The 13679-nt window shown below is 44.6% G+C and overlaps 1 long non-coding RNA gene across 1 annotated transcript; it reads left to right on the top strand.

The window, feature by feature from the left end:
* The first annotated feature begins 12330 nt into the window (after positions 1-12330).
* LOC104800288 lies at positions 12331-13388 on the top strand. The gene is made up of 3 exons (XR_769708.1): positions 12331-12461; positions 12602-12688; positions 13213-13388. It is a non-coding gene; the product is annotated as an uncharacterized LOC104800288 (long non-coding RNA).
* Positions 13389-13679: the final 291 nt, after the last annotated feature.

The following is a 13679-nucleotide window of genomic DNA, read 5'->3' as shown; positions in this document are numbered from 1 at the left end:
GATAGACCCGATGGGTCGAGCTATGACTTGTATATGTGTCCTGGACTGGTGATACCAGATCTGTTTACTATCCTATGTGTGTGATGCACGTAGAGACGATTTGACGGTTGTTGTCCGATGACTTGTCATCCGGACTGTGTGTGATTGTTGCATGTGTTATCGTGGTCGACGTTAGAAGTTATGACATGATTACTGAGTGTTGGACCATGTCGTTAAGGGTATACTTGTTACAGTTGTGGTCAACCTTACCACTTCGCTAACCAGTGTACCGGGAACGTCGCCACCTCTGGACAGCAGGGGACGAGACCTCCACGTCCTCAGTCACCACGTAGAGGGAACACAGCGCCGCGAGTCTACATGCTTTCTGCAGAGGCAGAGACTCAGGGGGACGGGGCCTACTATGCCCAGGAGACGGTCACTATTGATGCAGTTGTTGAGGGTGACCCAGAGCAGATCGATGTTGCTACCATCACAGGTATTATACACATTCACGGCACTGCCCTTCATGCTTTGTTTGATACGGGAGCTACACATAGGTTCCTAAGTTTGAGGATGGCCAAGACTTTAGATGTGATGGATGTTGACACGGCTAAGCGCTATAGAGTATATACTCCTTGGGGTGAGATTCTGCCAGTGACTGGCGTGTTACGTGGAATTCCTCTAGTAGTCTGTGGGAGGAATCTTCTAGTTGATCTGATCATAGTCTCTATTCAGGGGTATGACATGATATTGCGAATGGATTGGTTATCCGAGCATCAGACACACATTGACTGTCGTCGGTGAGTTATCCAGTTTACGGATGCAGCAGGAAAGTTTGAGTTTCTGGGAGATAGAGCACGGAATCCTTTCCCGATTATTTCAGCATTTCGAGCCAGCCGGATGATCAGGAATGGGGATGAAGCATTCCTCGTCGTAGTGACCGCAACGAAGGAACCCGGGGCGAGATTGGACGAGACACTCGTGGTTCAGGAATTTCCTGATGTCTTTCCAGATAGACCCGATGGGTCGAGCTATGACTTGTATATGTGTCCTGGACTGGTGATACCAGATCTGTTTACTATCCTATGTGTGTGATGCACGTAGAGACGATTTGACGGTTGTTGTCCGATGACTTGTCATCCGGACTGTGTGTGATTGTTGCATGTGTTATCGTGGTCGACGTTAGAAGTTATGACATGATTACTGAGCATATATACATAGACATGTACGTGTATAATATTGCTTGTGCTTAGCCATTTGCAATTTGAGTATGATATTCAGGTTAACCCGAAGTACTCACTAAGCATATAGCTTATGGACGTTGTTATGCAACGTTTCAGGCTCGTAGCAGCTTTGGCAGCAGCAGGACGAGGGTACTGGTGACGAGTGAGACGTTTTCTTCGGATCATGTACACTTTCCTCTCTAGACGTGTACTATATGTTTGTCGTTGACGGTGTATATCGACTATATATTTTATCGTATCTACCGTCTTTATGTTATGGTGTGGATACGTCTACTATATGTGGGTTTGCTGTGTATAAACATATTTCCGCTGCGTATGTATAATATAAATCTGTTTTTAAATTCCCGCTATTTTGATATACGGTTTGATCGTCCATGTGTCGCAACTTGTAGACGTAACACGGGTTACGGACGACACAGCTTGTGGTATTAGAGCAGTTCTTTCCACAGGAAGGAATTACTTGAAACCCACGAGAATAATGTTTTATGTTTTCAAAACGATTTTCGAAAAGATGTTTTAACGTATTTACACATGATCCTGAAGTCACCAGAACTGAGATTTTCTCCCTTGTCTGCAGTGTACCGATGCCTCCGAGACGTCGTAGACCTGCTCATGCGCCGACGAGGGGGGAAACCCCTCCACCCGCGCATGCACCACCAGAATTCCAGCAGCAGTTCTTCGATGCGATGTGGCATCATTTCCAGACCAACATGCCATATCCAGCTGGAGCTAGACCAGAGGGTGTTCCACCCCCACCTCCACCGGGACCACCAGGGTTTCCAGCCCTTGTTGATGTGGACTATTTGCTTTTGATACGCGAACTTTGGATGATGGGTACACCGAGGTTCGAGGGGACTCAAAGACTTGAGATTGTGGAGGATTGGCTTATCCGTATCTCTAGGGATCTGGACTATGTCCGATGCCTGTTACAGTATCGGGCAGAGATCACGTGCCACCATCTGTTTGGAGAGGCCCTTCACTAGTGGGAAGAAGTGGTTGGTGAGGCTACACCTGATCATCAGTTTGCTTGGGAGGAGTTCAAAGCGCAGTTTGAGGAGAAGTATTGCTAGAAAGGAGACTAGGATCACCATATTGTGGAGTTCCACGGTTACTATTCACCGACACTATTCACGGTCACTATTCACCGACACTATTCATCATTTTACAGATTTATGCAAATTCGACCGAGTTTCCACATCGTTTTATTTTTCGCTTGAATGAAACTGATTCAACCAAATTTGACCAAAATTGTACGAGTTGCTTTTACTCGATCGAATCAACTCTCCGCCACTTTAGATCATTCTGTGTCCTTTTTTTTTTGGGCTGACCAGTCTGATCTATTTTGTGTCCCTTTTTCTGATGTTGTACCTTATATTTAAACTAATGTCCTGTCTATTTACTTATTTATCTTTGAAAATAATTAAATATTCAAATCAGATTTCGGGGTATTACACGGGTGTCACATGGACCTTGCAGACCGTCCGTTCCAGACTGGGCGGACCGCCCGTTCCAGGTCCCTGTTATCCCGTTTTGGCTCGTATCGTCATATCAAACGAGATCCGATGCAACCGACCCCCATACTGACCTACCTTGACATGTTTCCTGCACGAACCTTACGAAACTTGAACGAAACCATTCTACGATAAGTAAAACTTTCAGAACGAGTTAAATTGGTAATCCGAAATGGTCGGAATCCAATTTGATCGGATCAGAGGATACAAGAATGAAATGAACGTAATGGAATCGGTATACCAGAATAACAAGTAAAGACGTGTGTATTCATGACTAAAATGTAATCTCGTATGAATGCTTGTGATTAGGAAACCGGGTAGTTGGCATGACGTGAGACTTTATCCGGAGGGCCGAAATAAAGTTGAGCATGTGTTTGTAGTCTGGATTGAGGTGATATCCCGATGATTGCATTGTATGATATCTCCTCTTTATGATCTTCGACCCGGGTCGGATTTCATATTGAGGAGACATGATTGTGATTGATTTTGCCTACGGGTAGATCTTGGAGCCGATGATGCACGTGATAGTCTTGAGTGATTCGGCTATTACAGGTTGAGAAAACTTTACGGTTACTCTGTGACCGCGCCGATGTTCCACTTGATATGGAACGGGTTCGGGAGTGATTCTCGGCAGAGACTGGCATACATTTACCCGTGACTCGGGATTGAGAGATTCTCCCGATGAGGTTATGCGGAAATACTCTGAAAGACCTGAGCTCGGGTCTGATGAGCTTTTCTGTGGCGGATGGCCGGCGAGAGGTTGTCAGTTGTTGACTGACTTCGCTCGACATAGTCGGTGGTGGCCTGGAGGAGGTACCTGGTGCTCTGGTATCGAGAGGTGACATCGATATCAGAGGGGATGGTTGATGTGTTACGTTTTTATGAAGTGTTGGGCACTGGGTTGATGTGTTTTTACTATTCCGGCTTCGGCCGAGGAGAGAGAGGGGATTGTGCATTTACACATGGGGAGTCCTTACCTACGCATGTGATGCAGCCGTAGAGATGATTTGATGGTATCAGTGTTACTGATAGACCCGATGGGTCGAGCTATGACTTGTATATGTGTCCTGGACTGGTGATACCAGATCTGTTTACTATCCTATGTGTGTGATGCACGTAGAGACGATTTGACGGTTGTTGTCCGATGACTTGTCATCCGGACTGTGTGTGATTGTTGCATGTGTTATCGTGGTCGACGTTAGAAGTTATGACATGATTACTGAGCATATATACATAGACATGTACGTGTATAATATTGCTTGTGCTTAGCCATTTGCAATTTGAGTATGATATTCAGGTTAACCCGAAGTACTCACTAAGCATATAGCTTATGGACGTTGTTATGCAACGTTTCAGGCTCGTAGCAGCTTTGGCAGCAGCAGGACGAGGGTACTAGTGGCGAGTGAGACGTTTTCTTCGGATCATGTACACTTTCCTCTCTAGACGTGTACTATATGTTTGTCGTTGACGGTGTATATCGACTATGTATTTTATCGTATCTACCGTCTTTATGTTATAGTGTGGATACGTCTACTATATGTGGGTTTGCTGTGTATAAACATATTTCCGCTGCGTATGTATAATATAAATTTGTTTTTAAATTCCCGCTATTTTGATATACGGTTTGATCGTCCATGTGTCGCAACTTGTAGACGTAACACGGGTTACGGATGACACAGCTTGTGGTATTAGAGCAGTTCTTTCCACAGGAAGGAATTACTTGAAACCCACGAGAATAATGTTTTATGTTTTCAAAACGATTTTCGAAAAGATGTTTTAACGTATTTACACATGATCCTGAAGTCACCAGAACTGAGATTTTCTCCCTTGTCTGCAGTGTACCGATGCCTCCGAGACGTCGTAGACCTGCTCATGCGCCGGCGAGGGGGGAAACCCCTCCACCCGCGCATGCACCACCAGAATTCCAGCAGCAGTTCTTCGATGCGATGTGGCATCATTTCCAGACCAACATGCCATATCCAACTGGAGCTAGACCAGAGGGTGTTCCACCCCCACCTCCACCGGGACCACCAGGGTTTCCAGCCCTTGTTGATGTGGACTATTTGCTTTTGATACGCGAACTTTGGATGATGGGTACACCGAGGTTCGAGGGGACTCAGAGACTTGAGATTGTGGAGGATTGGCTTATCCGTATCTCTAGGGATCTGGACTATGTCCGATGCCTGTTACAGTATCGGGCAGAGATCGCGAGCCACCATCTGTTTGGAGAGGCCCTTCACTAGTGGGAGGAAGTGGTTGGTGAGGCTACACCTGATCATCAGTTTACTTGGGAGGAGTTCAAAGCGCAGTTTGAGGAGAAGTATTGCTAGAAAGGAGACTAGGATCACCATATTGTGGAGTTCCTCCACTTAGAGCAGGGTGATCGTACCCTAGCTGCTTATGAGGCAGAGTTCACTCGTCTGTTGTGATACGGGTCACATTTGGTGCTGAGTGAGAAGCTGAAGATCCAGAAGTTTGTAACTGGATTGCGACCGTATTTGCGTAGACGGATTGAGATCTAGGAGTATCCTACGTTGAGTAGGTACATGACTCAGCTGCAGAAGTTGGAGAGGAGAGAATAGGAGGAGCAACAAGAGGTGAGGAACCGAGACAGGAGTCCCATGAGGCGAATTACGTTCACTCGCCCCTCTTCGAGTTCAGGACAGATGATGCAGACCCGTGATAGGGGAAGAGTACCAAAGTTCGTCATGCGACTCCATCGCCACCGGCACTGCCAGGACCGCGCAGATCTTGCCCACGGTGCGTACGAGATCATGTTGGACCATGTCGTTAAGGGTATACTTGTTACAGTTGTGGTCAACCTTACCACTTCGCTAACCAGTGTACCGGGAACGTCGCCACCTCTGGACAGCAGGGGACGAGACCTCCACGTCCTCAGTCACCACGTAGAGGGAACACAGCGCCGCGAGTCTACATGCTTTCTGCAGAGGCAGAGACTCAGGGGGACGGGGCCTACTATGCCCAGGAGACGGTCACTATTGATGCAGTTGTTGAGGGTGACCCAGAGCAGATCGATGTTGCTACCATCACAGGTATTATACACATTCACGGCACTGCCCTTCATGCTTTGTTTGATACGGGAGCTACACATAGGTTCCTAAGTTTGAGGATGGCCAAGACTTTAGATGTGATGGATGTTGACACGGCTAAGCGCTATAGAGTATATACTCCTTGGGGTGAGATTCTGCCAGTGACTGGCGTGTTACGTGGAATTCCTCTAGTAGTCTGTGGGAGGAATCTTCTAGTTGATCTGATCATAGTCTCTATTCAGGGGTATGACATGATATTGCGAATGGATTGGTTATCCGAGCATCAGACACACATTGACTGTCGTCGGTGAGTTATCCAGTTTACGGATGCAGCAGAAAAGTTTGAGTTTCTGGGAGATAGAGCACGGAATCCTTTCCCGATTATTTCAGCATTTCGAGCCAGCCGGATGATCAGGAATGGGGATGAAGCATTCCTCGTCGTAGTGACCGCAACGAAGGAACCCGGGGCGAGATTGGACGAGACACTCGTGGTTCAGGAATTTCCTGATGTCTTTCCGGAGGACTTGCCGGGATTGCCACCGGAGAGAGAGGTAGACTTTTGTATTGATGTTATTCCAGGTATGGAACCGGTATCCAAGACACCGTACCGGATGGCTCCAACAGAGATGGCGGAATTGAAGAAGCAGTTGAATGAGTTGATGGAGAATGGATTCATTCAGCCGAGTGTTTCGCCTTGGGGAACACTCGGCTATTCGTCAAGAAGAAGGACGGTAGCATGCGCTTATGTATCGACTATCGAGGACTTAACCAGGTAACCATCAAGAATTGGTATCCATTACTGAGGATTGATGAGTTACTTGATCAGTTACAGGGAGCACAGTGGTTCTCGAAAATCGATTTGCGTTCGGGATACCATCAGATCTTTGTGAAAGCCGAGGATGTGCAGAAGACGCCTTTCCGTACACGGTATGGACATTTTGAGTTCGTCGTTATGCCTTTTGGATTGACGAACGCTCCTGCAGTGTTTATGCAGTTGATGAACCGTATATTCATGGATTATCTCGACGAGTTTGTCATCATTTTCATCGATGACATCTTGATCTATTCACCGGATCGACACAGCCATGAGGAACACTTGCGCATGGTTTTGAGGCATTTGAGGGAGCATAAGTTATACGTGAAGTTCAGCAAGTGTGCTTTCTGGTTACAGGAGGTTGGATTTCTGGGCCACGTGATTTCGGCTCAGGGTATACAGGTAGATCCGGCGAAGATTGAGGCTGTGATGGAGTGGAAGACGCCTACCAATGCCACTGAGATTCGTAGTTTCTTGGGATTGGCAGGTTACTACAGGAGATTCGTCGAGGGTTTCGCCAAGTTGGCAAAACCAATGACAAAGTTGACGGGGAAGAATGTACGGTTTGATTGGACGCCAGAGTGCAAAGCAAGCTTTGTAGAGCTCAAGAGACGACTCACGACCGCACTTATCTTGGCATTACCATGGCCAGGTATTCTCTATGAGGTTTATACCGACGCGTCGAGACAGGGTTTGGGTTGCGTATTTATGGAGGAATGACATGTGATTGCATACGCATCCCGACAGCTGAGGAAACATGAGGAGAATTACCCGACGCATGATTTAGAGTTGGCAACGGTGGTACATGCATTGAAGATTTGGAGATCCTACCTATATGGGGAGAATGTTAAGCTCAACAATGATCATAAGAGCTTAACCTATGTGATATCGCAGAAGGATCTGAACCTTTGACATCGTAGATGGATTGAGTTGATAGTTGATTACGATTTGGAGATTGCATATCATCCGGGCAAGGCGAACGTAGTCGGCCTTGAGCCGGAAGAAGATTCTATCGGCTATTCAGGTATCTCATCTTCGCAGGAGAATATAGTTGTGTTATCAGCCATGTTAGGATATATGGAGATTGAGGAGAATCATGATTTGAGTTTGAGGAGACGGGTGATAGCAGAACAGAGTCATGATCCGGATCTACAGAAGATCATCGATGAGATTAGCAAATATGGAGAGAAGAGATATCAGATGGATGAAGAGCATGCTTTGAGGTTTCATCATCGTCTTTGTGTACCGGCATGTCATGAGTTGAGGAGGACATCTTGCGAGAGGCTCATCAGTCTCGGCTGGCCATACATCCGAGAGCCAGAAAGATGTATCAGGGTTTGCGACAGTGGTACACATGACCGGGCATCAAGAGAGATGTCACGAAATTCGTAGCACATTGCCTGATCTGCCAGCAGGTGAAAGCAGAGCGGTAAATGCCCAGCAGAAAGCTACAACCTCTAGAGATTCCGGAGTGGAAGTGGGACTCGATTGCGATAGATTTCATGATAGGATTACCGACGACCCCGGCTAAGAAGAATGCTATTTAGGTGGTCGCCGACCGATTGAAGAAGTCCGCACACTTCATTCCGATCCGACAGGAGTATACTGTGGAGAAGCTAGCACATATATACATAGATGAGATTGTCCGAATACATGGAGTTCCGAGTGAGATCATTTCAGATTGTGATCCTCGGTTTATCGCTCGACTGTGGGGCGCTATTCAGAGCGCGATGGGAACTCAGCTGAGGATGACCACTGCTTATCATCTTCAGGCAGACGGACAATCGGAGCGAACCATTCAGACGCTCGAGGACATGTTGAGAGCGTGCATTCTGGAGTGCGGAGTTCCTTGGGATAGGTACCTGACATTGTGCGAGTTTGCATACAACAACAGCTACCATGCCAGCATCGGCATGCCACCTTACGAGGCTTTATACGGGCGGCCTTGTAAGACGCTCTTGTGTTGGACGGAGATCGTAGAGCGACGTATATTTGGTCCTGAGATTGTAGAAGAAACGACAGAGGTTATCCGCAAGATCAAGGTCAACCTGAAAGTCGCATAGGATCACCAGAAATCTTATGCGGATCAGAGAAGGAGAGACTTCACAGTAGTAGTGGGCGATCTTGTATTCCTCCGAGTGCAGGCGATCAGAGGGCACACACGGTTTGGGAAGACGAGGAAGCTCAAGCCGCGATACATTGGACCTTATCCTATTATTGCGAAGGTCGGAGCCGTAGCATATCGATTAGAGTTACCTACAGAGCTCGACCATATTCACGATGTATTTCACATATCTATGTTGCGGAAGTACATCGCGGATCCTTCGCATGTGCTGCGACCACAGGAGATTGAGCTTACCAGTGATGCCAGAATTCGCGATCAACCACTTCAGATTGTCGACCGAAAGATCAAGGAATTGCGGAACAAGGAGATTCCTTTGGTCAAAGTCGTCTGGCGGAGCCAAGATTCTTGGACATGACATGGGAGCCAGAGCAGGAGATACGGGATCATTATCCATATCGTTTCGGTACGTATCTTCTCTCATCTCTCTTATTAGAATTCGGGACGAATTCATTTTAAGGGGGTAGAATGTGATAACCCGTGAATTCGTTACCCGTACCGAGCTTTAGGAGACTTTATATAAGCCTAAAAATGACCCTAAAACATTGACCTAAGCCTATCTCAAGTTAAACCGAAGGATTGGACCGAACCGAGCGAGAAAACAGGCGGAAAAGGAGCCAGACTGTCCAGTCTGGGAAGCAGACTGTCGAGTCTGCGCAGTGCGGACCGTCGGGTCTGGACCACGTAGACCGTCCAGTCTGCATAGCCAAACCATCGGGTCTGGCGTGACGGGACTGAAGCACTGCGATTTCTTCGTCCTCTCCGCGGCCGCCACCTTCTGCTTCGCCATGCAACCGCCTTCCCTCCCTTTGGCCACCTCCTGCTTTCTCTGGGATGCAAGATTTCGCCTAAGTCCGCCATTCTTCTGTCATTTCCCTCTCACTTCACTCTCTCACTCTTTCTCGCAAACTCTCTCAAAACTTCAAAACTTCAATCTCCGATTGGAGTTATGATTTTGGTCGAAATCAATCAATAAACCTAACAATCAACTCTAAGAAACCTCTCCAACAAAGCCCCAAGCTCGAATTTAAGCTAGGTGAATGTTTTGGGTTAAGTCCGAAAATGATAATCAAATTGAAAATGGAGATTTGCGTGTCTTGAGTGTGAATTGTATGAAATTGGCTTTAGATTTGAGTTTCCCATGATCTCTAGATTGTTTTGAGCTATAGATAGTGTAGTTTGGTGCGAAAAATCGTAACCCGAAGTTCTTGGTTCGCCTAGACCGATCGGTCCAGGCCTGGACCGTCCGTTCTAGGGTTTGCAGGGTCGCGGGGAAGAAGACGAAGTCTGGACCGTCCGTTCTAGGTTCTTCCAGATCGAAGGGACCGGACGTTGCGGACCGTCCATTCCAGACTGGGCGGACTGTCCGTTCCAGGTCCCTGTTACCCCGTTTTGGCCCGTATCGTCGGATCAAGCGAAATTCGATGCAACCGACCCCCATACTGACCTACCTTGACCTGTTTCCTACCCGAACCTTACGAAACTTGAACGAAACCATTCTATGGTAAGTAAAACTTTCGGAACGAGTTAAATTGGTAATCCGAAATGGTCGGAACCCAATTTGATCGGATCGGAAGATACAATAATGAAATGAACATAATGGAATCGATATACCAGAATAACAAGTAAAGACGTGTGTATTCATGACTAAAATGTAATCTCGTATGAATGCTTGTGATTAGGGAACCGGGTAGTTGGCATGGCGTGAGACTTTACCCCGGAGGGCCAGAATAAAGTTGAGCGTGTGTTTGTAGTCTTGGTTGAGGTGATATCCCGATGATTGTATTGTATGAGATCTCCTCTTTATGATCTTCGACCCGGGTTGGGTTTCGTATTGAGGAGACATGATTGTGATTGATTGCATACGGGTAGAGCTTGGAGCCAATGATGCACGTGATAGTCTTGAGTGATTCGGCTATTACGGGTTGAGGAAACTTTACGGTTACTCTGTGACCGCACCGATGTTCCACTTGCTATGGAACGGGTTCGGGAGTGATTCCCGACAGAGACTGGCATAAATTTACTCGTGGCTCGGGATTGAGAGATTCTCCCGACGAGGTTATGCGAAAATACTTTGAAAGACCTGAGCTCGGGTCTGATGAGCTTTACTATGGTGGATGGTCGGCGAGAGGTTGTCAGTTGTTGACTGACTTCACTCGACATAGTCGTGGTGGCCTGGAAGAGACACCTGGCGCTCTGGTATCGAGAGGTGACATCGATATCAGAGGGGATAGTTGATGTGATACGTTTTTATGAAGAGTTGGGCATTGGGTTGATGTGTTTTTACTATTCCGGCTTCGGCCGAGGAGAGAGAGGGGATTGTGCATTTACACATGGGGAGTCCTTACCTACGCGTGTGATGCACCCGTAGAGATGATTTGACAGTACCGGTGTTACTGATAGACCCGATGGATCGAGCTATGACTTGTATATGTGTCCTGGACTGGTGTTACCAGATCTGTTTACTATCCTATGTGTGTGATGCACATAGAGACGATTTGACAGTTGTTGTCCGATGACTTGTCATCCGGACTGTGTGTGATTGTTGCATGTGTTATCGTGGTCGACGTTAGAAATTATGACATGATTACTGAGCATATATACATAGATATGTACGTGTATAATATTGCTTGTGCTTGGTCATTTGCAATTTGAGTATGATCTTTGGGTTTTACCCGAAGTACTCACTAAGCATATAGCTTATGGACGTTGTTATGCAATATTTCAGGTTCGGAGCAGCTTTGGCAGCAGCAGGACGAGGGTACTGGTGATGAGTGAGATGTTTTCTCTGGATCATGTACGCTTTTCTCTCTAGGCGTGTACTGTATGTTTGTCGCTTACAGTGTATATCGACTATGTTATGGTGTGTATACGTCTACTGTATATGGGTTTGCTATGTATAAACATATTTCCGCTGCGTATGTATAATATAAAAATGTTTTTGAATTCCCGCTATTTTGATATACAGTTTGATCGTTCATGTGTCGCAATTCGTGGGCAGTATACGGGTTACGGACGTTACACATAACCTATTTTATATATTTGATATGGGGGTATTTAGTAAATATATTTAAAATTTTATAAAATTTATAAAGAAATTTAATATAGATTAGTGGAAGTATGTGTCCCCATTTCTCTTGTCGTAGGTCCGCCCCCTGGTTACGAACATCGTAGTTCTAACACCTTATATATATCTGAAAGCTACGAAGATTAGCAATAATTTGGTGAACAAATGGTTATAAATAATATAACAGAAATTTCATACTCAGTAATCCGGATTTATGTACATATTCACATTCCAACCCATAAAAAACGTTACTATACATAAGTCAGATAAAGTCCTTTGACGAATATTTTCCACAATTTTTTTAGTTTTCGTCAACAAAACAGTAGCAAACACAGGAAAAAACACACACACACCAAACACGTGAATCGGCAATAGATGCACTTTATTTAATGCCCAACAGATAAAGCTGAATTTTCCATTTTATTTTTGCCTCAATTGAATCATGATTTGAATAAGAAGTGACTATTTTGGTTTCATTTCGATTATATATATATATATATATATATATATATATATAGAGTATTGGATCTCTAAGTAATTCATTGAAGTTCTGATAAATTCTCTTGGTGCAGATTGATGTGGATATCGGATCATCATCTGTTGCCAGAGGTGTTATCGGTTTGGTCCTCGGATACGTTACGAGCTTGATTGTCGATCTTGCCATCTTGATCGAGGTTTGTAATTTCGCATTCTTGACCACATTCGATCAGTCATATTTGCCAGCACCTATTCATTTGTATGGTGAATGCATATAATATAATTCATTGTGTTTCTTAAGAGTCAGATTCTAAGCTAAAGAAGCATAAAAATGCAGGGAAAGGAAGAATCAGAGTTGCCGGAGTACATACTTGGGACGGTTCGACTCAACCGTATAAAACCAGATTCCGCCGCGCCATTAGAGGTCTGTCACCTCTCTCTCTCTCTATATATATATATATATACCAGACATACACACACGATACTAAAGGAAAAGGGTTTGAATATTGCATTAAACCAATCTTGTACTTGGGATATATAGAGTTGCAATAGATGAAACCCGATGTCTAGATATAGGTATATACAAAATTACAATTATATATTCCCCTCGCATCGTCTACTATGAGTCCAATTTTGCTGCATAAAATTTGAAACAAAGATGGGTTTGACACCATATAGGAATACGTTCTGTGTTGCATTAATGTACATCAAAATAGATGGAGTTGGCAGTAGCTGAAACCCTATGTCTAAAAGTATACGTATTCACAAATACGGTTCTTATATATATTAATATATATGCCCCCTGTAGATGGATGTTGTTCTGTAATGAGTCCAATCTTTCTAAATAAAATTTGGAATATAGATCGCTCTGATATCATATATGAATATGTTTTCTGTATTGCATGTCTAAATATATGTATTTTTTATTTTATAATATTGTCTTTACAGATACAACGGCCTTCATAGCGGATTGCGAAGAGCACGCTTTGGCTACTACAGAGAATGTTCTTTTATATACAAAATTGCATCTGCTACTTTATTTCACTTTTAGGTGTAAAGAGTACTATTCGCTATTTCATATTTTGAAATTATTTTTATTTTAACGGTCGATCTTTGCCTTTTCATTATGCGTCGGTTCTCTTGGTCTCTCTCTCTTCGACGACCCAAAAGTTTTAGGAAAATAGTTTATTTCTTTCTCAAAAGTAATCCGAAAAATGGAATACATATAAATATATATTAATAAGATTTTTTCGAAAATTAACATAAAGGCAGTAAGTGATCTTGAAAAAAAAATCCCATTCTCAAAAGGAAAAAAAAAAGATAAGAAATTGAAAATTTAACATTTCCGAAGCTGGGATGGATAGAAATAAAAGGGAAAAAATGGAAACTTTCAACTTAAAAAAAAAAAAAAAAGG

The sequence above is a fragment of the Tarenaya hassleriana genome, unplaced genomic scaffold (genome assembly GCF_000463585.1).
Source record: "Tarenaya hassleriana unplaced genomic scaffold, ASM46358v1 Cleome66, whole genome shotgun sequence".
Taxonomy (NCBI): domain Eukaryota; kingdom Viridiplantae; phylum Streptophyta; class Magnoliopsida; order Brassicales; family Cleomaceae; genus Tarenaya; species Tarenaya hassleriana.
Note: the sequence above shows the minus strand (reverse complement) of the source record. Positions and strands in the feature narration are given on the sequence as shown.